Raw genomic sequence first — 23,848 nt, forward strand, 5'->3', positions numbered from 1 at the left:
CACTCTCTAGCACACCTTAGCGCTCTTCGATATGCTATGCCACTTTATAGCATGCATCACACTCCCTGACGCACATTGGCACTTGGCACATGTTGGCACTTGACAAGTCTTAGCATGTTTAGCATGCATTGAGATGACTTGGTATGCTTTGGCATGGTTTAATATTAAAGTTATTTTAGATCAATTATTGGAAACTAGATGAGAAGAAATGGAGGAAGATTTGGCACTTAGGATGCATTGACACTTGGCACTTTGTAACTTTTGGCACCTAGTGTTTGTGTGCCTAGCATGCCCCTCATGGAAATGGTAAATTGATGACTTATTAACCTGTTGTGGCCACAAACAACCCCACTCTTTGTTTAGTATTAGCAATAAAACTAAGCAAATGGGGACCTCTAATATAAATACAAAAAACATTTTTATAAAAACTTTTGTATTTAACTCCTTAAAACTATATTGCATCGCGAGAAGAGAATAAAGCATTTCCTTATGAGAATAATAAACTGCAAAGAGGCGACGGGAAATCCATCGCATCGTGTACATTATGAAGCGCTCTTAAATGAAAATCTTAGGAAATCTCCGACGGCCGATGTGCGACGTCACATATCGCAATATCGCATAAGGAGCACCCAATGATTTAACAACTCGTCGCGATCTGCGATCTGCGATAAACGTGATCTGCGATAATCTAATCTGAAAAAGTTGCAATGACACATCTAGGTAATGCGATGACGTGATGCTGCTATCGCCCATCGCAAATTTCATCGGCTCAACATTCAAGAAAAGTTGTCTATAAACCAAAATTGGGCGTGCACCTTAAAAGAAATTAATGAATGTACGCCAAAGTATTCAAGAAGGACAGTTTTGTGTTTTTCGAAGAGTCAGTTCACGATGAGTTTCATGATTTTATACATTCATAGAGGTTAGAGCTTTCGTATCAGTATTGATTATCATTACTCTTTTCCTTTGCGTGAACTGCAGGAATGAAAAACAAGAAACAATATGAAGCGATGAGCAGGAAACATCTAAGGAAAAGGGGAAAGCCTCAATGCTCGGAGAACAGAGAAGAGATGCCTTCATAAATGGATGCCGCATGCAACAGAATCGCAGATTCCAGAGTATCACTCAACAGATGCTGATGTCAATAGGTGATTCAACATTCAGGGTCAGAAAGCTCACAAAAGTGGCATGTTTACGAAAAATCCTGAAACTTCTACTCGGTGAAGGAAAAAGCGCTAAAGGCAGAAAATGCACCAGAAAAGCCCGGAACAAAGAACGGAGGCAGTTTTCGATGCGATATTAGTGCCTAGCGCTATTCATGCATCGCTAATAAAATTTTTCAGAAAGCAAAGTCCCTAACTTGCTTAGTCATTCGCAAGGCCAAAAACTGAAATAGCAAAAGCAGAAGCAGTGTGAGAGAAATTTGGGTTATTACCAAGTATACACGCAGTAAATCCACCCAGCCAAAGGAAGATTCTCCAAAATATCTTCTAGTTTACTAGAAAATGGTGCCAGCGCTTACCATTTCTATTTTCATAGCTCAAACAAAAGCAGAAGACGACCAACTGACTCTTCCCAGGCGAATGTTGCATGCTCCCAGCACTGAGGAGCAAATATAGAAATAGTTAGGAATTAGATTCAATTTTTAGAAATAGTTTTGCTTAAGAAAAATGGCGGTCATTTAAACCGTATCCAAAATTTATGTAATTAAGTTATTTTAGTTGGCAGTATTTAAACCCTTCTCATGCATTTGGAGAAGGGTCTAGAAATTTGTCAAAAACTTGTCCTTAGAACATGCACTTTTACACCCTCGGAGGGGGTTTTGATGAATGGATGGATCAAGGTTTATTAATGTTTGCATTTGATATATGCTACTGATGTTGCACTTCTGTACTCTTAGCAGATGTTAGAGCAAGGACAGATAGATCATTTTTTCTTGAAGCTTATGAGTAGAACCAGTCATAAATGGTACTTTTATCTCTTGGCCATTTCTGCTTATATTCTTAAAGTGATATATGGTCTGTAGTTGTTTATATGTTATTGCATGAATGTGTGAGTTACCATTTGGCACTTTTGTATGGTGTATTCATTTATTTATGTTTGATATATGAATAACTTATTATGCGATATGTTGTTCACAAATGTTTTGCCTAACTTTTTATGCAAAGTGGTTCATCTTAAATTGATTTCCATTCTTATGATAGCTGAATGATCTTTATTACCAGTTATTGTCTGAAATATTTTTAGATCGCATAATAGAAGAAATACATCTCGGGTTAGCATAGATTAGATGTGTTGTTTTTCATTAGATTACAATAGCATAAAGTTAGTTTAAAAGTTTGAATTAGATTAGCTTTAAGTATTCTTAGATCAACAACATCCAACTCTGTACACACACACACACACCCTTAGATTGGGAAACTGGTCCCATTATCCCCAGCCGGACCCGCTGTACCAAACGGATAAGGAGCTGCCAACCAAGGTCCGGACCGGGTGGGTATCCCCTTTGTTGTCGACCTGATTTTCGGGGCTTCAACATATTTGGCGCTAGAAGGAGGCCCCGAACTATGAATGGCACCTAAGTCAAAATATAAATACCATTCTGAGAGTAAATCACCCTCATCAACTCCCCCGACTTCCCCAACAAGTTTAAATCCTGAGTTAGAAGTCGCTCAAGTATTAACCGCTGCTACACACCCTAATATTTCAGACCAATCTACCATTGAACCCCCTGAAGTTCAAACTCTGATTCACAAACTCCAGGGATTTTCCATTTCTACTCAGAGGTCTCATAAATCTCAAAGAAGTGTGACTTCGCAGTACAATCCTGCTCATCCCCTGACCAGATTAAAGACTGAAAAATTTGGCATCCAACCAACTGAATTCCCTCTCCCCACTAGGAAAAGAGCAAGGAAAACACCACAAGAGTCTGAAATTGAGACTCTTTCATCTACATCGTCCATTTCAACTCCCTCACCACGAAGTCAACCACCCACATCTTCATTCCAAACCATCATTCATTCGCTTACCAGAACTCCCACAACCCTTCTTCAATCATCTACGATCATAGTATCCTCATATTCCCAGCCACAGGGGATCATCTTCTGCGCTTTCATTCGCTAGCAACTCAACGATGGCCGAGTCTCCATGAAATAATCCTGGGGAAGTTTTAATGCCTCCACCCTTGAGTCAAATACTGGCCCATCCTGAGAAATGGCTACCCAAATTCAATTCAGAAGCAGGCATGCTAGTAGAAGAACACATAAAAAATTTCATTATTTCTGTCAATCTCAACAGAGTTGCTAACGAAGATGTTGTTGTTCGGCCTTTTCCCTATACAATGCAATGAATAGCGGGGTCATGGTACTTTTCATTACCCTCTGGGTCTATCACAAGTTGGGACATTTTTCAAAGTCAATTCCTCACCAAGTTTGGTGATGACAGATCAACAGCAACGTTAATCAATGACCTATCCAACCTTAAAGCCGAGGCTAGAGAACCCATCAAAGATTTGAATTTACGGTTCAATGAGATCCTCAAAAAAATTCCCACTGCTTCCCAACCCAGCGAATAAGTACGATGTGAATGGTATATTACGGCCTTACCATCAAACTTAGCAATCTTCCTGGATAGGGCAAATAAAACAACCTTAGTTGAAAACTTGCAGAAGTGATAGCAGTAGAGAAACACGTAATAGCCCTGGAAAAAAGATCTGCGTTAGAGGAATGCAAGTCTAAAAAGGTCACCTTCAAAGAAGACTCCAAGAAGAAACAAACAAAAGACCCTTTCGATTTGGAAGGATTGCAGAAAGTATTAAAGACCATGTCCAATGATATGATTGACATAAAGAAACAAGTAGCAGAAACTTCTTCAAAAAATCCCTACAGAGATTTTAAAAGAGGTCCTTCAATAGATGTGAAACTACCCAACGCTATTTCAAATGTCGAATCCGAAGAAGAGGAAGAAGAAGACAGTACCACTGAAGGACAGACTGATGACGAAGAAGTTGTGGAATTACAAGGAATGTGGGATTTCATCGTCCCACAAGAAGAAGATCAAGAAGCATTTCCGGTTAGCACACGAAGCAAAAATCAACTTGATCCTCCCCAAACTACCCCTAAACAGAAGAGCGCAAGCTCTGCAATAAAAGATAAAGTCGCAACAAAGAAAACAACTGCTAAAGTGACTCAATCTAGCCCAGTCCAACCAGATCAAACAACGCCATAAAGAACACTGATAGTGTCGGATGAAATGGAATACAATATTATTGACGACATGAAAAAGACTAGGGCTAATATTACCCTTTACGAATTGAGCAAATTGAAACATCAACAGAAGATAATGATGAAAGAATTACAGGCCGTGCCTATTACATCTTTGCCTACAGCTATAGCTTCCCACAACATGGGAAGACCTCCAACCAACACGATCAATAAGATTGATCCAAATGACATCGCCTTGATTGGAGGAAGATCAAGATCTCACACTCCCCCTTTTCTTCTCACTTATGAAATTTTCAATAAGAATGTGCACAATTGTTTGGTAGATTCTGGTGCTTCAACGAATATTTTACGCAGATCAATATCTGCCAAGTTAAATGTCCAACCACAAAAATCCGCAGTGCGCATAGTTTAGCTTGATCGATCTCAAGTAGAAGTGATTGGTGAACTTAATCAAGTAACCATAAGATTGTCATCTAACCCGAAGGTATGTCAGGTTATTGACATTCTAGTGGCTGCTATCCCAGAATTCTATGGCTTGATTCTTAGCAGGGATTGGTCCGAGAAACTCCATGGATACTTTTCAACTGACTGGTCACACATGTGGTTACCCTATAATGGCAAACTGAATCAAATAAAGGTTGAACGAGAATTACACCAGAAGTACATAGTAACGGAATTGGAGGGAGAAAATGAAGCAATAGCGTATAACAACAGTATCATAGGCAATTACTAGGTAGATTCTTTTCTTGGCAATTTCAATGCTCATACATCACCTTACTTAGAAAATTCAGTTTTATCCCAAGTCGAAATTTTTTCCCAAACTGATAATTCAAAGTGTGTTAATTTTGTAGATAAACCTGTAAATACATCTTTGTTTTCGAAATTATATTTTGATGGCTCTAAATATAATGAAGGAGCAGGAGCAGGATGCGTTCTTATTAGTCCAGAAGGAAATAAGACCATGCTTACGTGAAGACTCGAATTCGATTGCACAAACAATACAACAAAATATGAAGCCTTGGTGCAAGACCTATACAAAGCAATCGGGTTGAATGTCAAGTATCTTCAAGTCCTCGGAGACTGTAAGATTGTTGTCAAATAGGTACGTAATACTATACATTGCCTATCAAGTCATTTACAACACTATCAATCTTTAGTACAAGATCTGACTGAGCATTTCATAGCATTCAATATTTCTTCAATCCCAAGACTCCAAAATGCAAGCGCAGACCTTTTGGCTAACGTAGCCTCTAGGCTTATTCCCTCCGAAGAGTTTAGTCCAGATAGATTCTCATTAGAATTGATCTTTAGACCATCCATCCCTGACAACATTACAAATTGGAGAATATTCAATGACAATCCTGATATTGTAAATTTCCTCACTTCCGAAGGATCCTACTCCAATCAGATAATTAACGAAGACCATCACGATCAACAAATACAACAAAATGGCACTGATAATGCTATACCTAAATCGGTGGTTAAGTTAGAAGACTTATACGATTTGAAAAATCGATTTAAAAGGCCTGCCAATTCAAAGCTCTAGAGTTCAACTCTGAACTATGAATTAGTAAACCTAGGGACCGATGATAAACCACAAAACGTTACTCTAGGCATAGGCCTGGCCCCGGAAGAAAAACTAGCATATATTCGTCTTTTGAGACAATATAAAAATGTCTTTGCCTGGAATTACGATGAGCTAAAGACGTACGACACTTCTATCATTTAACACACTATTCCTATGATTGACAACGAAAAACCTGTCCAACAGAAACTGAGAAAGATCCACCCCAATTTAGAAAATCAGATAAAAACTGAGCTAAACAAGTTATTAAAAGCCAGAATAATTTTCCCTGTCAGACATTCCAAATGGGTTTCCAATATGGTACCCGTTAGAAAGAAAAGCAGAGATATTAGAATCTATATCGATTTTCGGAATCTCAACAAAGCCTGTCAAAAAGACAATTTTCCTCTCCCACCTATGGAACAGATATTACAGGCAGTAACAGGCTCAGAACTGATGTCTTTCTTTGATGGATTTTTAGGATATAATCAAGTTCTGGTACATCCCGATGATCAGTTGAAAACCACATTTAGAACTAAATGGGGCACATACGCATATCGGAAGATGCCATTTGGTTTGATCAATGCCGGCGCTACATTTCAGAGAGCCATGGACATCGCATTCAAGGGTTTAGCCAATAAATCCGTAGTAATTTATTTGGATGATATAATAGTGTACTCCAAGAAGCAAAGCGACCATCTGAGAGACTTAAAACAGATCTTTCAACGATGTTTAAGGTATAGGATTTCACTTAACCCAAAGAAATCTTTTTTCGCATTAAGTGAAGGAAAATTTCTAGGATTCATAGTGTCAAAATCCGGTATTCACATTGAGCCTGACAGAATCAAAGAAATTTCTGAAATATCCCTACCTCATAATAAAAAAGCCATGCAATCTTTCCTTGGTCAAATCAATTTTGTAAAGAGATTTTTCCCAGATTTTTCACGAATTGTGTCTCCTTTGCACACCATGATTAAAAAGAATTCAAATTTTAAATGGGGTCAAGATGAACATGAAGCATTCAACCTGATCAAACAAGCTATTATTAATGCTCCATATTTAGCAACCCCGAAATTTTCAGAATCTTTTATCTTATACACATTTGCTTCAGAGAAATCTTATGCTATGATTCTAACTCAAGAAAATCAAGAAAAAGCAGAAGCTCCAATTGCGTTTTTTAGCTCAAATTTACAAGGTGCTAAACTCAATTATTTAGACGTGGAGAAATAGGCCTATGCTGTTTTCAAAGCGGTCAAATATTTCAGACCTTTCTTACTTAAAACCCATACTAAGATCATAGTACCATTTCGAGCGGTAAGAAATCTTCTAGTATAGAAGGATGTGGGTGAGAAAAGAGCAAATTGGATCACTGCTTTACAGGAATATGACCTTGAGATCAAACCAGCAAACATTGTAAGAGCTCAAGGCTTCTGCAAAATGTTGGCTGGAGCATCAAAAATTCCTGAAGTCCCATCTGAAGAGGTACAACTGTATGAAGAACTCCACGACGGACCAGCAGGCGGACATTATGTTGGAGATGCTACTGCACATAAGATCTTACGTGCAGGATATTACTGGCCTACACTGTTCAAAGACTCACACAGTTACGTAAGGAAATGTCAAGTCTGCCAAACAACTGCTCGAAGACAAAAGAAACCGTCCATGCCACTACAGCTAGTAAACATCGAGCAACCATTCACTCAGTGGGGCTTGGACATAATAGGTGAGATCATTCCTCACTCTTCTATGCAGCATAGATACATCCTCACAACAACATATTATTTTACTAAATGGGTAGAAGCAGTTCCCCTCAAGACAACTAATTCTCAAAATATTATTGAATTCATAGATCAATTTATAATCACTAGGTTTGGATTACCAACGACTTTAGTGTTTGATAATGCATCATACTTTTCTGGGAATGCAATGACTGAGTTTGCACTTAAAAGAGGGTTAAAACTGAAATATTTGGCCAACTACTATACGCAAGGTAATGGGTTAGCTGAGTCAACAAATAAAAACCTAATCAGGATTATTAAAAGAACAGTTGACCAGAACCAAAAGAATTGGCACAAAGCTTTGGTAAATGCTTTATGGGTAGATAGAATAACGAAGAAAGCTTCAATCGGCACTTCTCCCTTTAATTTAGTTTATGGGAAGGAAGTGGTTCTTCCAACTCACTTAGTCATCCCCTCATTGTCTTTAGTACAATACATCGATGAAGTATCTACTTCCTCCATACAACTAAGACAAATGGAAATAATTAAATTAGAAGAACAATGAGAACAAGCTAAGAAAACCCATGCTCCCAAGCGCTGATAAAATCATCTTTTGATTCAAGCATAATGACCAGAAAAAAAATTTAGATGGGAGATTTAGTTTTGAAATGGGATAAGGCTCATGAAGAAAAGGGCAAACATGTGAAATTTCAAAAGATGTGGCTTGGTCCTTTTCAGATTGTTGAAGTCATAGGTCCATCAATGTTTGTGTTGCAGGATTTAGTAGGTAGAAGGGATTCTTTGCCTGTTAATGGACAAATCCTCAAAAAATATTTTCTATAGAAGATTATTCTTCTATTTTGTAGAATAGTTTTGGTTTTTCTTTTCTTTTGCATAATAAAACCAGTTGTAAATGGTTACTACAGGTATCCACGGAAAAGACACCAATTCTCTTTCAGATTTTGAGCTTTTCGCTTGTATAAATAACAAAATTTTTCATAAATCTGATCTTTATTATAGACAGATAGAGTTAAAAAAAACTTTAGCCTAGATATGATGCTAGTTTCAACTTCAAAAATTTGATGAAAGCAACCTTTAGCGAAGAAATTGTTTTATATCAGCACAATGAAAGGTATCAATAGAAAAATAAGGGTTCTCTATAAAACTACTATTTTCAAACTCTATTATTGTCATCCAGAGCTTTCTTAAGGAAAAACAATGACTTCCTCCCCGCTAAAGAAAATCGCAGCATTTAGAGGAACAATCCAAGAAACACTATTTCTTAAAAGAATAAGAGGTCTCATCACGAGCCGGCTTATCATGATCACATATATTATAACTTGTTGACTTTGCCAATACTGTCTACCAAAACAGGGCAATGACTCAAGATTGTTGCAATCAAAAGACAAGGGGTCTCATCACGAGCCAACTTGTTCAGCAAAAGTGTAAATCATGTGAATGAATGTGTCATAATTTGGCTACCAAACCAAGACATTGTTCTTTAGAGAATAAAAAAGGAAAAAGTGTCAATTTGGATTTTTCTTCGAATGTTGTAGATAGCCTTAAGCAGGATAAAGGATCATTGCTGGGTAACAGGTAACTCTGTCGAGGCTATGGACGCCTGCTGGCAGCAGAGGCTCTACCTACAACAAATGAGCATATTTTAAAAGTCGGCACACAGAGAAGACTTTATTTTACCTTTACAAGACCAAGTAATGACTGATGTAAATACAAGGACAAAGCATGAGGAAGCAAGCAATTAGAATAGAAAAAGGTTGAAACAAAATATCATTAATAGGATAAGGCATAATGTACTCTATCTGTCCATAACGAAATTTATACCTATGAAAATTTTTCTGTTTTGGAAGTTAGAATTCAATAGAAAAACAGAGATAACTGGTTCTTCCAGGTGAATCACCATTGTTGTGGCCACAACAACCCCCCTCTTTGTTTAGTATTAGCAATAACACTAAGCAAATGGGGACCCTTAATAAAAATCCAAAAAACACTTTTATAAAAACTTTTGTATTTAACTCCTTAAAACTATATCGCATCGCGAGAAGAGAATAAAGCATTTCCTTATGAGCATAATAAACTGCAAAGAGGCGACGTGAAATTCATCGCATCGCGTACATTATGAAGCGCTCTTAAATGAAAATCTTAGGAAATCTCCAACGGCTGAGGTGCGACATCGCATATCGCAATATCGCATAAGCAACACCCAATGATTTAACGACTCGTCGCGATCTATGATCTGCGATAATCTAATCTGAAAAAGTTGCGATGACACATCTAGGTAATGCGATGACACGATGTTGCTATCGCCCATCGCAAATTTCCTCGGCTCAACATTCAAGAAAAGCTGTCTATAAACCAAAATTGGGCGCGCGCCTTAAAAGAAATTAATGAATGTATGCCAAAGTATTCAAGAAGAACAATTTTGTGTTTTTCGAAGAGTCAGTTCACGATGAGTGTCATGATTTTATGCATTCATAGAGGTTAGAGCTTTCGTATCAGTATTGATTATCATTACTCTTTTCCTTTGCGTGAACTATAGGAATGAAAAACATGAAACAATATGAAGCGATGAGCAGGAAACATCTAAGGAAAAGGGGAAAGCGTCAATGCTCAGAGAACAGAGAAGAGATGCCTTCATAAACGGATGCCGCATGCAACAGAACCGCAGATTCCAGAGTATCACTCAATAGATGCTGATGTCAATAGGTGATTCAACATTGAGGGTCAGAAAGCTCACAAAAGTGGCATGTTTACGAAAAATCCTGAAACTTCTACTCGGTGAAGGAAAAAGCGCTAAAGGCGGAAAATGCACCAAAAAAGCCCAGAACAAAGAACAGAGGCAGTTTTCGATGTGCGATTAGTGCCTAGTGCTAATCGCACATCACTAAGAAAATTGTTCAGAAAGCAAATTCCCTAACTTGCTTAGTCATTCGCAAGGCCGGAAACCGAAATAGCAAAAGTAGAAGCAGTTTGAGAGAAATTTGGGTTATTACCAAGTATACACGCAGTAAATCCACCCAGCCAAAGGAAGATTCCCAAAAATATCTTCTAGTTTACTAGAAAGTGGTGCCAGCGCTTACCATTTCTATTTTCATAGCTCAAACAAAAGAAGAAGACGACCAACCGACTCTTCCCAGGCGAATGTTGCATGCTCGCAGCACTCAGGAGTAAATATAGAAATAGTTAGGAATTAGAATCAATTTTTAGAAATAGTTTTGCTTAAGAAAAAGGGCGGTCATTTAAACTGTATCCGAAATTTATGTAATTAAGTTATTTTAGTTAGCAGTATTTAAACCCTTCTCATGTATTTGGAGAAGAGTCCAGAAATTTGTCAAAAACTTGTCCTCAGAACATGCACTTTTGCACCCTCGGAGGGGGTTTTGATGAATGGATGGATCAAGGTTTATTAATGTTTGCATTTGATATCTGCTACTGATGTTGCACTTATGTACTCTTAGTAGATGTTAGAGCAAGGAGAGATAGATCATTGTTGCTTGAAGCTTATGAGTAGAACCAGTCATAAATGGTACTTTTATCTCTTGGCCATTTCTGCTTATATTCTTAAAGTGATATACAGTCTGTAGTTGTTTATATGTTATTGCATGAATGTGTGAGTTACCATTTGGCACTTTTGTACGGTGGAGTCATTTATTTATGTTTGATATATGAATAACTTATTATGCGATATGCTGTTCACAACTGTTTTGCCTAACTTTTTATGCAAAGTGGTTCATCTTAAATTGATTTCCATTCTTATGATAGCTGAATGATCTTTATTACCAGTTATTGTCTGAAATATTTTTAGATCACATAATAGAAGAAATACATCCCAGGTTAGCATAGATTAGATGTGCTGTTTTTCATTAGATTACACTAGCATAAAGTTAGTTTAAAAGTTTGAATTAGATTAGCTTTAAGTATTCTTAGATCAACAACATCCAACTCTGCACACACACACACACCCTTAGATTGGGAAACTAGTCCCGTTATCCCCAGTCGGACCCGCTATACCAAACAGATAAGGAGCTGCCAACCAAGGTCCGGACCGGGTGGGTATCCCCCTTGTTGTCGACCTGATTTTCGGGGCTTCAACATAACCCTACTATGTGCTCATTTCTTTGTAGTTTAATTTTTTCCTCCCTTTTGTTGCCTTGAGAGTCCCTGTCATGCATTGTCACACCCTTGTATATCTTGGCATGCCTTATCACTTAGCAGATCCTAGCTTGTTTGACATGTCTTCGTACAATCAGGCACATGTTAGCATGCCCTAGAATTCCGTGACACACCTTGGCGGTCATGATCTCACAACTAGCATTACATTTTTCCATCACTTGGGAACCTTACATTCGCTAGAACACCTTGGCACTCCCTAGTTGTCATGCCCTTTGTTATCCTCCATCATGTCTGAGGCTGATGAGGAGATCAATGGGGGTAACCACAGACCAAGCTTTTAGTTTGGTAGCTAGCCCTACCAAACCATAGAGGGCTCTCTCTATGAAATATCAAGCAAGAGATGGTTGGAATGTAAAGGATTTTAGGCTAGATAGATAGGCTCACGCGAGTTTTGGAAAATTTAAGGTTTTGTTACTCGATAAGGGAGAAAAACTAGGTAGCTAGGTCAAAGGATCAAAGGGTTACATCAGAAAATATATAAAGGAGCAAGGTAGCATTACTTTTGTGATGGATCTTAGGGTTTTTCATTGTAGTGTAGTGTTTAGAAGAATAAAAAGGTCTTAATGAGCATGAAACGTGGATTAATTAGGCAAGAAAGAAAGTAACACATAATGATTTTTCCACCGAAAAGGAGCTTTATGCAAAGCATTATTTTTATAATCTGTAAGGAAAACCGTTGAAGAATTAATGAATGGAAAGAGAATATGAATATATGAATATCTTTCATATAAAGCTATAACAAAGAAAAAACAACATCACAAAACTTACTCCGCATGAATTCCTAGATAATAGCTGCAAATTGTGTCCTTTGATTTCAAGAAAATGTCCAAGTACAAGCCAAAATAGTTCTCCCCTTTGAAATCCAACCCATTCTATCACTGAGAAACTGATACATAAAGACAAAAAAAAACATTTCCCCACTCTCACGGGTCAACTCCATGACTCTAGGAAGAGTTCTATGAGTTGTTCTAACCAAACCCTAATGTCTAGGGAAGTTAAAAATAACTTCTACAATTAACTTTGACTCCAACCTCTCTCATAAATGAGGTCAAATTTACATCAAAACAACTTACAAAGACTAACCACCCATTTACATATAATTTTATCCGTCACATTCATCTACTTCACCTTTTTTACTTTTACCAAAGTCAAACTAGGAATTACAAAAAATTACACACTGAAAATTTTACAAAAATCTTAGAAATTTCCACTTGCATAGCAAACTATTGGAGGCCATTTTTGAGTGCCTTTCTGAAGTCAAAATCTAGATCTAAAGCCTTTTATTGAAATATGGGAGAGTGTAGATGTCTTCAGAGTATTTTTTTCACTAAAAAGGACTCATTTTTTGGCTGATATATGGCCATTCTCCCAAGGTGTCTCCACGTGCACAACGAAATGGAAAAGGAGGGGCAAAAAGGTGATTTTTGGCCTCATTTTTGCAAGTTTTTCAAAAAATGAGCCCAGGTTAGGAAAGTGGGAAAATAGGTTTTTAGAGGGGGTAATAATCTTTCCAAAAATGCTGGTTTTCCATCATTTGGATCCCTGAGAAATAAGCGTAGCGTGAGCTCATTGTGCTCCTAGACAGAAAATTGCCAAAAAAAATTAAGTGTGCACCAAAACACATTTTTTTCTCCAAATCCTCCCAAAATTTGTCCAGAGATTCCTAATGAGGTATGTTATGCAATCACGGATGCATCATAAAACAAATATAATTTACCCTTCCCCTCTTGGCTTATTAGGGTTTCCTTGATTTTTTACTTCAACTGCTTGATTTTGACCTTGGTAAACTGATTCCTTGTGTAATAATGGATGGTCATTTTCTTTAGCAAATTGTTTTCCCCATTGGCCTTTTCAAGTAGATTCTTAAGGTGGAAATTCTCCCATTGGTGTCTTTCGTTCTCTTTCCCTTTGAAGTTCCTTCCTAAGACCCATTGTCCTTGCTCTCTCTCTTTCCACATGTCCTTAATGCTTCTCAGTGTCCTAATGGTCCACCACTTCCTTTCCTTTCATCTCTTGTTTCTTGGCCTTCAATTTCTCTTTCCCCATGACTACCTGTTTTTCCTTAAGTTGACTGTTCTCTTGCTCAAGCAGTGAAATTGTGAATTTGACCCTTTCCAAATTTTCCTTGAGCTCCATGATCTGAGAATCCTTCTCTTTGAAGACTCGTTGTAGGGTTTTATGCTTATCATGTGCCTATGGATCAACTAGGTCAAAGTCATGCTCAATGGGCTCCTCATCATGCAAACAAGCCTTATGATGTGATGGTGATTATTGTTTTGTTGATGTAGTAGGCTTGGCCCCTCCCTTAATTTGAGGAAAAAACACAAGCCTTTTTCCTTTATGATATGTCTTGGTCACCTCAGGCCTACGTGCCTTGGAAAACTCATCAAGTTTTCTTGATGACCCCACCTCCATGGGATGTACTAACATGGTTTGGTGTTGGCTTGGTGAAGTGGTTATATGTGTTTTCAAGACTGCCTCAATTAAGGTGTCCCATGTCACATTCTTCTCTGTCAATTGATGGAGTACTATAACCTTTATGAGGCTATGGTGAAAGAAGCTGGGATAATGCACTTTTCCTTTTAATTTCACCCTTTCAGACATTTTGGTTAGGCTCCTAAACTAGTAGCTCGACAAATTTAGATACTTGGTAGTTGTAAAGTGCATGAGCAGTGTTATGTGGTATTGATATAGTCTGGAAAATCTTCCCTCACATGTGAATAAATTCACGACAACCTTCATCAACGGTGCATATCTCTCCAACAAGTATCTGAACGGGAAAATATGTGAGTGAGCTCTTTTGTAATGTGATTTCATGTATGGTTTTTACTCTTCTAGGTCTAGGTTCATGCCTTTCAACCAATTTTCACCATGGTTTGGTATGCATGTAGCTTGACATATGGCATCCACTAAAAACATGAAATCAGTCCCTGCAATGGTGATCTTGTCTTCCTTCAAGGTGAGGGAAAATATACCTATGAGATGCTCATGATAACCTACTTCATGGACTCTTTGAGAAAACCCTAAAAAATTGACATCTTAAAAGCATTTCATGACAAACGGGGAGGAGGTGATTTCATTGCAATTAGAGGGCTCAAACCTCAATATCTTTCCCCCATTGTTGTACTTCCTCTTCTCTGATGGTGATGAGTCACGATCCATACTTCAAACCCTATGTGAGAGGTAAGAAAAAATAGTGAAATTTGCTACTATGAGGGAATGAGGTGGTATGATGGACTTAGGAGTTGCCTAAATTTTTAAGGGAATTTAGGAGGGTAGGGGATGATGTTAGTGAGTAGGGGAAAAAGGAATTTTGTGAAATGAGTGAGGGGAGGGGGTGGAAAAGGAAAAAACACAGACCTATCCTAGAAAGAGATAGGGTAGATTAGGGTTTAGAGGAAAAGGATGGAAAATGAGGGAATAACACTTTGTGATGGATGGAAATGGTCTATTAGCTGCAAATAGGGGTGTATGGACAAGGAATCTAGGGTTTAGGGCAATAACTCATCATTTGATATACAATGGCACACCATAGCATCTAACAGATCTTGGCATGTTGCTTTGGACTCTATATTGTGGGGAGCGATTAAAGTTGTAACACAATTCAAGTAATTTACACCTTGAATGTAAATGACATCATTATATGCTTGTGTTAGGTTGTGTTGATGCCTCGAAAATTGTTGCATCAACATTTGGGATAACCACCTGGTCTGGACCTTAAAGGCAACTCCTTTTCTATTTGGTGTGGTGGCTCTCATTGGATATAATGGGACCAGTTTCCCAATGATTGGTAAATAGGATGGATAAATGTTTGATTCTCTAATATATAATGATAATGGATGAATGATTTAATCTAAAAGTAAAATTATAAACAACTATCCTATCCCGGAAAATTTCTGCTTTTAGCATAACTTTTGATGGTCTTCATTCACAAACAGGCATATAGATGACTCTGTTGGTAAACAAAGATATTTATTCATATGATAATTACTAAGCCCAAATCGTTGAACAAAGAAATCAAGTAAACATTATTACACTATTCCTCATATATATCATAAACATAGATATGATTGAAAGAATAAAAGTCCTTAGAAATTCAATAGTGAAAAGTACAAGGATTGCTGTTAAAACACATACATATATCCAATGACAACAAAATTTAAACAAATGTCCATTCACATAAAATAATGACACAAGAGCATAGATAATAGTACCATATGTTATTTGAATCACTCCTCATATCAATCGCATTCAAATTCCTTCTTCTAACTTAGAAACACTTCCACAAAAGGCAATAGTGCACATTTCATCAAAGCTTTCTTCATCAAAATTCAGAATACTCCCCCAGTCTTCATAAAAAATAGATTAGAAGCACAGTAGTGTGCTTACTCATTTGATTTTATAAAAAAACTGAGGACCCTTTCTAAATGCATGAAAGGGCCTATAAATACTAATTAAGCTAAATAATCACAAAATAAAAGTGTTATTTAATTGGTATAACTATATTATGAATATCTACTCAAAATTGTCTTGTCCTCAGTTGGAAACATGATTCATTGTTTCTGATGATCTCCCTTCGGCTTGAGCTGGCAGATATCTAGCATTGGTTGCAATTCTAGAGGGCGACTTAGACAAGAATACAGTTGGCCTAAATATGTGGCATCTTGGATCTCGGGAATCATGCAATTGATGGTATCAGTTAAACATTTGAGTGCGGCACTCTGACTGTATGGCTTAATCAAGAAAAACCAAAAGGCATCCCAAGTTAATCTTTGGATGCTGGCGATTATTCTTCCATTCTTTTCAAATTCCTGATTGCATGTTTGTTCCAAGGCTTTGGCCGATGTCAATTTACCTGGATTACACCGTGAAATCATGCTAAACAGATAAAGAGTGTCATTGACCAATTCAATTAAATTTCTAGTAGATAATCGACATCTTGAGGTTTCTCTTTCTGCCTTCATCAGTTGCAACTTCCATTCTAGGAAAAGGATGTCTTCGTGTGACTCTAGAATTTTGGACAAATCCGCGGCTTGTCCTTCACGGGAGTCTTACCAAGCAAGAAAGCTGGTTAAGGTCTCATCGGCCTGTTCTAAATCCTGCTTGGCTTCAAATGATTTATCAACTATTGATGTAGTAATCTCACAAAGAGGCTCAACGTGAGAAATGTTATGACATAGTAGTTTTAGCTCATGTAATCAATGCCTTATTGATTTGTAGAGCTTCGGTTCTGAACTCTGCTACTTGAGGAAGGCTCTTGAACTTTTCTACTTCTTGTGACAGTCGAGCGATTTGCTCATCCTTAGTCTTGCTCATTTGTTCAGTCATTGCCTTTAATCTGGCCAATGCTTCGAACAATTCCTTTTGTTTTTGTACTACGCTCAAGTCTGTCCTCTGTTTCTCTTTGAGCAATTGCTCATTTAATTGACTGTTTGTATGTCGCTGTATTGATAGTTGTTTTTCTAACTGTTCTATTTTTCGTTGTGCTTTGGACACCTGTGACTGCAATGAAACAATTATTTGATCTTTTTCCTTAAGTAGGTTGCTTACTTCCGAGGCTTTGTCCATGGTGGCTGCCAAATAAGCTCCGGCATATTGAGAAAGTTTTGTAAGGTCATCGGAAGGGTTAAATTCCTCCTTCCACACCACATTAGCCATCTCTGTTTGGTCTGCTAAAAGGGAAGACTGATCAAGTCTCCTCCTCTTCCTCTGTCTTTTCACCACAACCCTGTGTTTGGGACTGTAAAAGACATATAATGGTGTTATGTCTTCTATTTGCAAAAGAATATGATCGGATGGATCTTTAGGAATTATTTCCGCATCTTTTCTAATGGGTAGGCCACTGGTACCTTCAATTGGAACCACAGTCATTGTTGTTTCTTGACTAACTATTACTTGAGGTGTGCCGAATCCTTGTGAAGTCTCAGGATTGCTTATAATAGAGTCAAATTGTTGCCACTCTTTGAGGAGTTTGGGATCAATTTGAGCATCTAGATCAATAACTTCACTGTCCTGCTTCTTTTCTTTCTCTTGCTTTGTTTCCTACTCTTTTCCTTTCTCTGGCTCATTTCCCTTTTTAGGAATTTTCTCTGTAGCAGGAGGCTCGTCAATAATCTTTTGTTCAGGCTCGCTTGACTTAGTTGTTGGTGTAATCGCCAATAAGTCGAGAGGTAGATTTTGCAACCTCTGTTCTCTGAGCCTATTGAATTCCACCATTCCTTCATCATTATATTTCATCTTGGCCAATGTTTTAACCTGAGACAATGATTCTGCTGAAGAAAATAGGTCGTCAAATTCATCTTTTTCATGCTCAAACTTAGTAAGTTTAGCCTGTTCAAGCACATTATAGGCAACCTTCGAGGGATCGAATTGCCTGTTAGGGATGGTTGCAAGATTGAGCATATTTATTTTTCCTTTCTCCTTCTCAGCATGTTTGCAATCAAGTAGAGTCTAAACACCGCATCTCAAAGGGAATATAGGCCATGACTGCTTTTTAGAAGTCCTAAGAGTTTTGGATGTTCCAACTGTTGTTATTTGGTAAGCTAACTCTCGTGCCAACAGTTTATCAGGTACATACAATGGGAGGACATGGGGTCTTGTGAGGTTACCATACACCCTTATATATGTGAACTTGTCTTCCCCGAACCAATTCCCTATAGCAGTTAAGTCAATCTCTGCCTCCTCAGAAATCCTTAGGGTAGGCTTATCAAAAATGGCATAATAGATAGGCAACAAGAAACCATTACAAATTTGATACAAGTGGTCTTTATAATGTGCCTTCCATAACATCTTATGATAAATGTGGATTGGCTTAGGGTCCTGTGTGTGTTCAAGGAGGGGGTTTACATACAATTGCAACCAAGGAGCAAAGTTATTTATGGTTTCATCTCAGAGGCATTCTTATCACTTGGTAGATCCAAGTCCATGGCCTATTTCGGGTTCACTCGGAGCTTTAGCAACCACCGTTGGAGGTGTTATGTACATGCATCCATTTATGTGGTGTCCACCTCCACCCAAGTATCGGGTATTCAGAATTAAAGAAAAACATATCCATAACATAAGCACTGTAATAGAAGGGGGGAATAGTCCTGGTGGTTTTGCGTGAATTGAATCTAAAATCAAGAATTGGAGAGGCTAATTTATCGGACAATATATTCGCCCAATCCATGACATAACTACTAACAATGCTTCCATTAAAGGAACCATTTCGATACTAAATTTTGTTGAATCATGCATTCCCCAAATCCTACACATCATTGCCCCAGCGTAACAGTAAGGAGATGACAAGGAATCCACGGAGTACTTACCCGATGATTCATGTTTGTGCTTTGTAGGATTATGTCTCCATTATCTAATTGGGGTTGATTTCGTCTCATTCTCCTCTACGAATTTCTCCAGAAAGGCTTTGTTGTATTTCTTTTTCAGGTTCGGGCAAATGATGCATTTTCCTTAAGTCATCAGGCTGAAATGAACCAAAAACTCTTCCATCAACTATGCAAAATGTCCTATTAGAAACTAGAATTTGTTCGACTGCCCATCTCACTACATTAGTGTATGGAAGAATTTTCTCCCGAGCTGCTATCCTGTGCAAAAATGAGTTGGCTAAATCTTTCAGGGAGGCTTCTGATTTATTAGTTGAGCCTGCAGTAGCTTCTTCTAACACTTCCTCCGATTCTTCTGCCTCAATTAAATTATAGATGCTTTGCTAGCTTGTATTTCCAAGGCCGAGACATGTAGTGTCTGAGATTAGGCCCTTTTTACTTGGTCCTGGGTCATTGGTGGGCTGGACTGTTACTGCAGGGGCCGCTACTGCTGCGGATCTCTTGGATTTATTTCCCATTTGCTTAAAACTTGTTATTTCGACGGAATTCTGCACAAGGAATGAAACCAGCGTGATACAGAGAAATAGATAACATGAGCCAATGTGAAAGAGTTATATCTATTAGCGAATAATTAAAGATAATAGTGAAATTGCCGCAGATAGAATCTAAGTGGAAAATATCGGCATAACTGCTTCATTAATTGGCCGCTTCACCTATCAATCATGATAAGGGAGCTTTTAAATATCCATCATAACATCTATATGGTGAATAATTGATTCAAACGTGGCTTATATTTTTGGCGGATAATCACATTTGATGATTGGTGACATGAAAGGGAGGGTTTTAATAATAGTCCAAAATCTTGTTGAATCACCAAAGGTGGTATAATGCTTGCCAATCTTTAATATGCTTAGAAACACGTGCCTTGATTTAATGTATCACAATCGGGACAGGGCTCGGGTCACATTAGTTACGCTATTGTGAAATCGCTGATCGCCGATGGCGATACGCCTTATCGCATCAGAATATTTGAAGGTGTCACAGTTAATGAATTGATTCCTATGGCCGATTTCCGATAGCGATACCTTTTATCGCATCGTAGGTATGGGGGGTGCCTTATATATACGATGTGTTTTGCCTTTCCCCGATATCTGATAGCAATTTCCCTTTTCGGATTGGAGTAATTCAATGGGTCTTTATATATGTTTTTCTTATTATTGGAATATGCGATCTTGGGATCGCTTTATCGTAATAATAAAAAGCTTTTATGATTGTTTAAAAGACATATTTTATCATTGTTTGGAAGGTATATCACATTTCAGTCACACCTTTTGATGAGGGTTTTTTCTAATTATGAGTTAATACCAATTTTTTCATACATCTATGTTTAAAAGGGACCCATTTCATATTATGATTTTTAAAGAAAAATTTTATGAAATGGGGGGTTGTTGTACAGCACAACAATTGGCGATTCAATGGGAGAAACAGTTATCCCTGGGGAATGTTAAAATACTTAAACTCTTTTAATCTGAAAATCTTATCCGAGGGAAAAATTCTAATATAATTAGGCAAACATAAATTCTGAATGTAATGATAACTATTTCTGCTATTCTCTTCTCATGTTACAATTAAATACATTCTATGTTTTAAATTAGACTTAATTAGTTGCTAATGATAAAACAATAACTTTTCCAACTTAGCTTTATAATGGCTCCTCTGTCATAGGTAGAGCCTCTGCTACCACCAAACATCTATAGTCTCGACAGGGATACCTTTTAACCATTTTATCGTTCATTATCTCATCCATTTCAGAGTATAATTAAAAAGGATTAATCCAGAAATATGTTTTCATATTTTTGTATCATTTTTTCTTTTTCCTTATTTTGTAAGATAAAAAGCCATTGTCCTAGTTTGGTAGCCAGCTATTTGACAATGCTATTCACTGGTTGTAATTTAACTGAACAAGCTAGCTCGTGATGAGACCCCTTGTCTTATACTTATAAGCCATTACCATGTTTTGATATGCAGTATTGGTAATGTCAGTTAAACTATTTCCCTATGATCATGGTAAGCAGGCTTGTAATAAGACCTCTTATCTTTTATATTAAATATATTTTAGAATTACACTCTGAGTAATTATAACCCTTGATGAATGGGATGAACAATTTTCTCCTTAAGAGAAGATGGATGACAGGATAAGAGTTGAAGATGCTAAGATTGAATCAGTATATTTTTTGTATTGATAACCAATTTTAGGCTGCTTAAAAACATTAAAATGGTTTACAGTACTTCTAATCCTTGAGAAGAGTTAACAAAAATAAAATGGGGTTTCAGAATCTAAATATACCTAATTTCCTAGAAATCTTCCTTTTGTTTAAGGCTTCCATTTTAAAAGAAAATATCATAATTGTTTCTTTTGAGAAACTTTTTCAATATAGTAAGGACCAATGGAAGGCTAACTTTATTTTTCCAAAATCATAAAAATCTAAGCTATGTACAGAAATTTAGCTGAAAATTGAATATTTACAAAGGGAGAAGGGGTTACCTCCTCAATTGAAGAATTTTTTGAAGGTAAGGCCGTTAACAGGAAGAGAATCTCTCTTTCCCGATAGATCTTGCAATATGAAAGTAGAAGGGCCTATATTCTCATTGATTTGAAATGGTCTGAGCCACATTTTCTGGAACTTTGTGTGTTTTCCTTTATCCTCATGGGCTTTTTCCCATTTCAAAACTAGATCACCAACTTTTAATTGTTTTGAACTGGTTGAAGTTGTATCAAAAGATGACTTTATAATTTGTTGATGTTTTGCATGTATAATTTTGGCTTTTTCCCTTTCTTCTTCTAGTTTCAAAATTTGATCTTGTCTTAGTTGAATAGAAGATGAGGGACTTTCTTCAATAAACTACACTAAAGCTAGGGATGGAAGCACTAAATTGGCTGGTATGACAGCTTCCTTTCCATACACTAGATTAAATGGAGAAGTGCCTATAGAGGCTTTTTGTGTTATTCTATCATCCCATAGTGCAAATATCAAAGATTTATGCCAGTTTTTATGATTCTATTCAATAGTTCACTTAATAATTCTAATAAGGTTTTTATTGGTGGATTCTGCCAAACCATTATCCTAAGGGTAGTAATTTGCAAAATACCTCAATTTAAATCCCCTTTTGATAGCGAACTCAAATATAGAATTTCCAAAGAAATAAGATGCATTATAAAAAGCAAGAGTGTCCGGGACACCAAACGTGGTAATAATGAATTGATCTATGAATTCCATAATTGCCTCAGAGTTCGTTGTCTTTAAAGGAATTGCTTCAACCCATTTAGTAAAGTAATCAGTGGCAGTAAGGATATACTTATGATGTTTGGATGAATGTGGAGTGATTTCTCCAATGATGTCCAATCCCCATTGCTCAAACAGTTGCTCAATGTTGACTGGTTGCAAAGGGAAAGCTAGCTTTCTTTGTCTTCCACTGGATGTTTGACAACTTTGGCATCCTTACATATTCATGAGTATCTGTGAACAAGGTGGGTCAATAATACCCAGCATGAATGATTTTGTGAGCTGTGGTGTAAGCTCCAAAATTTCCTCCTGCTTGTCCATCATGAAGTTCCTGCAAAACTTTTTGTGCTTCAGGTTTCTCTAAGCATATTAATAAAATTGAATCATAATTTCGCCTAAACAATACATCATCTACAATTGTGAAATTTTTTGCTTTCAATCTAATGGCACGTTTGTTTTTATAGGAGAGATTAGAAGGAGCGTACCCATTTTTTAAATAGAAAATCAGGTCTGTATATTGTGATTCAGGACCTGTAGTACTTATCTGATTGATTTATTCAGTATCCTCTGTACTTTCAGGTTCTTGAATGTTGGATGCTCCTGCTAACAACCTGCAAAAACCTTGGCCTTTGACAATCTTTGCTGGCTTGATTTCCAAGTCATATTCTTGTAATGTTGTGACCCAATTTTCTCTCTTTTCTCCTAATTCCCTTTGAACTAGTAATTGTCTTACTGCTGAAAAAGGAACTATAACTTTTGTGTGAGCTTTTAAGAGGAAGGGCCTGTAGTGTTTAATGGATTTGTACACAACAAAGGCTTGTTTTTCAACTTTCGAATAATTTAGTTCAGCACCTTGAAGATTTGAGCTGTAAAATGAAATTGTTGCTTCCAAGTTTTGATCATTAATTTGAGTCAACACTGCTGCATATGATGAAGCGGATGCGAGGGTATATAGTATTAAATGATTAGAAAAATTGGGATTGGTTAACGCAGGGGCATTACTTATTGATTGTTTAATGGAATCAAATGCCTCTTTTTCTGCAGATCCCCATTTAAACACCGAATTTTTCTTAATCATCATTTGCAATAGTAAAATAATCTGGGAAAAATCTAGAACAAAACATTTAACAAAGCTAATTTGACCCAAAAATGACTGCATGGATTTTTTATTATGAGGGAATGGAATTTTAGAAATCCCTTTAATTCTATCTATATTAATATAGATACCATCTTTTGAAACAATGAAGCCTAAAAGTTTTCCTTAATTAAGAGCAAAAAAGGACTTCTTTAGATTAAGAGAGATACCATACCTTCTACAACGTTCAAAGATTTGTTTTAAATCATGTAAATGATTAGACCTTTTCTTGGAAAATACAATAATATCATCTAAATAAACAACTACTGATTTATTGAGCAATCCTTTTGTTATCACTTAGAACTAAAAATTTGATGCATATAATTTTCTATCCTAGCCCAATGACAAAGGTCCTTGTTAGTTTAATTTCGTTTTAATTTTCTTCCCCTAGGATTTGGAGTTTTAAAGAGT

Source organism: Pinus tabuliformis, chromosome Q (assembly GCF_031772625.1).
Source record: "Pinus tabuliformis cultivar Carrire ecotype Pingquan chromosome Q, CPIR1, whole genome shotgun sequence".
NCBI classification, from domain to species: Eukaryota; Viridiplantae; Streptophyta; class Pinopsida; order Pinales; family Pinaceae; genus Pinus; species Pinus tabuliformis.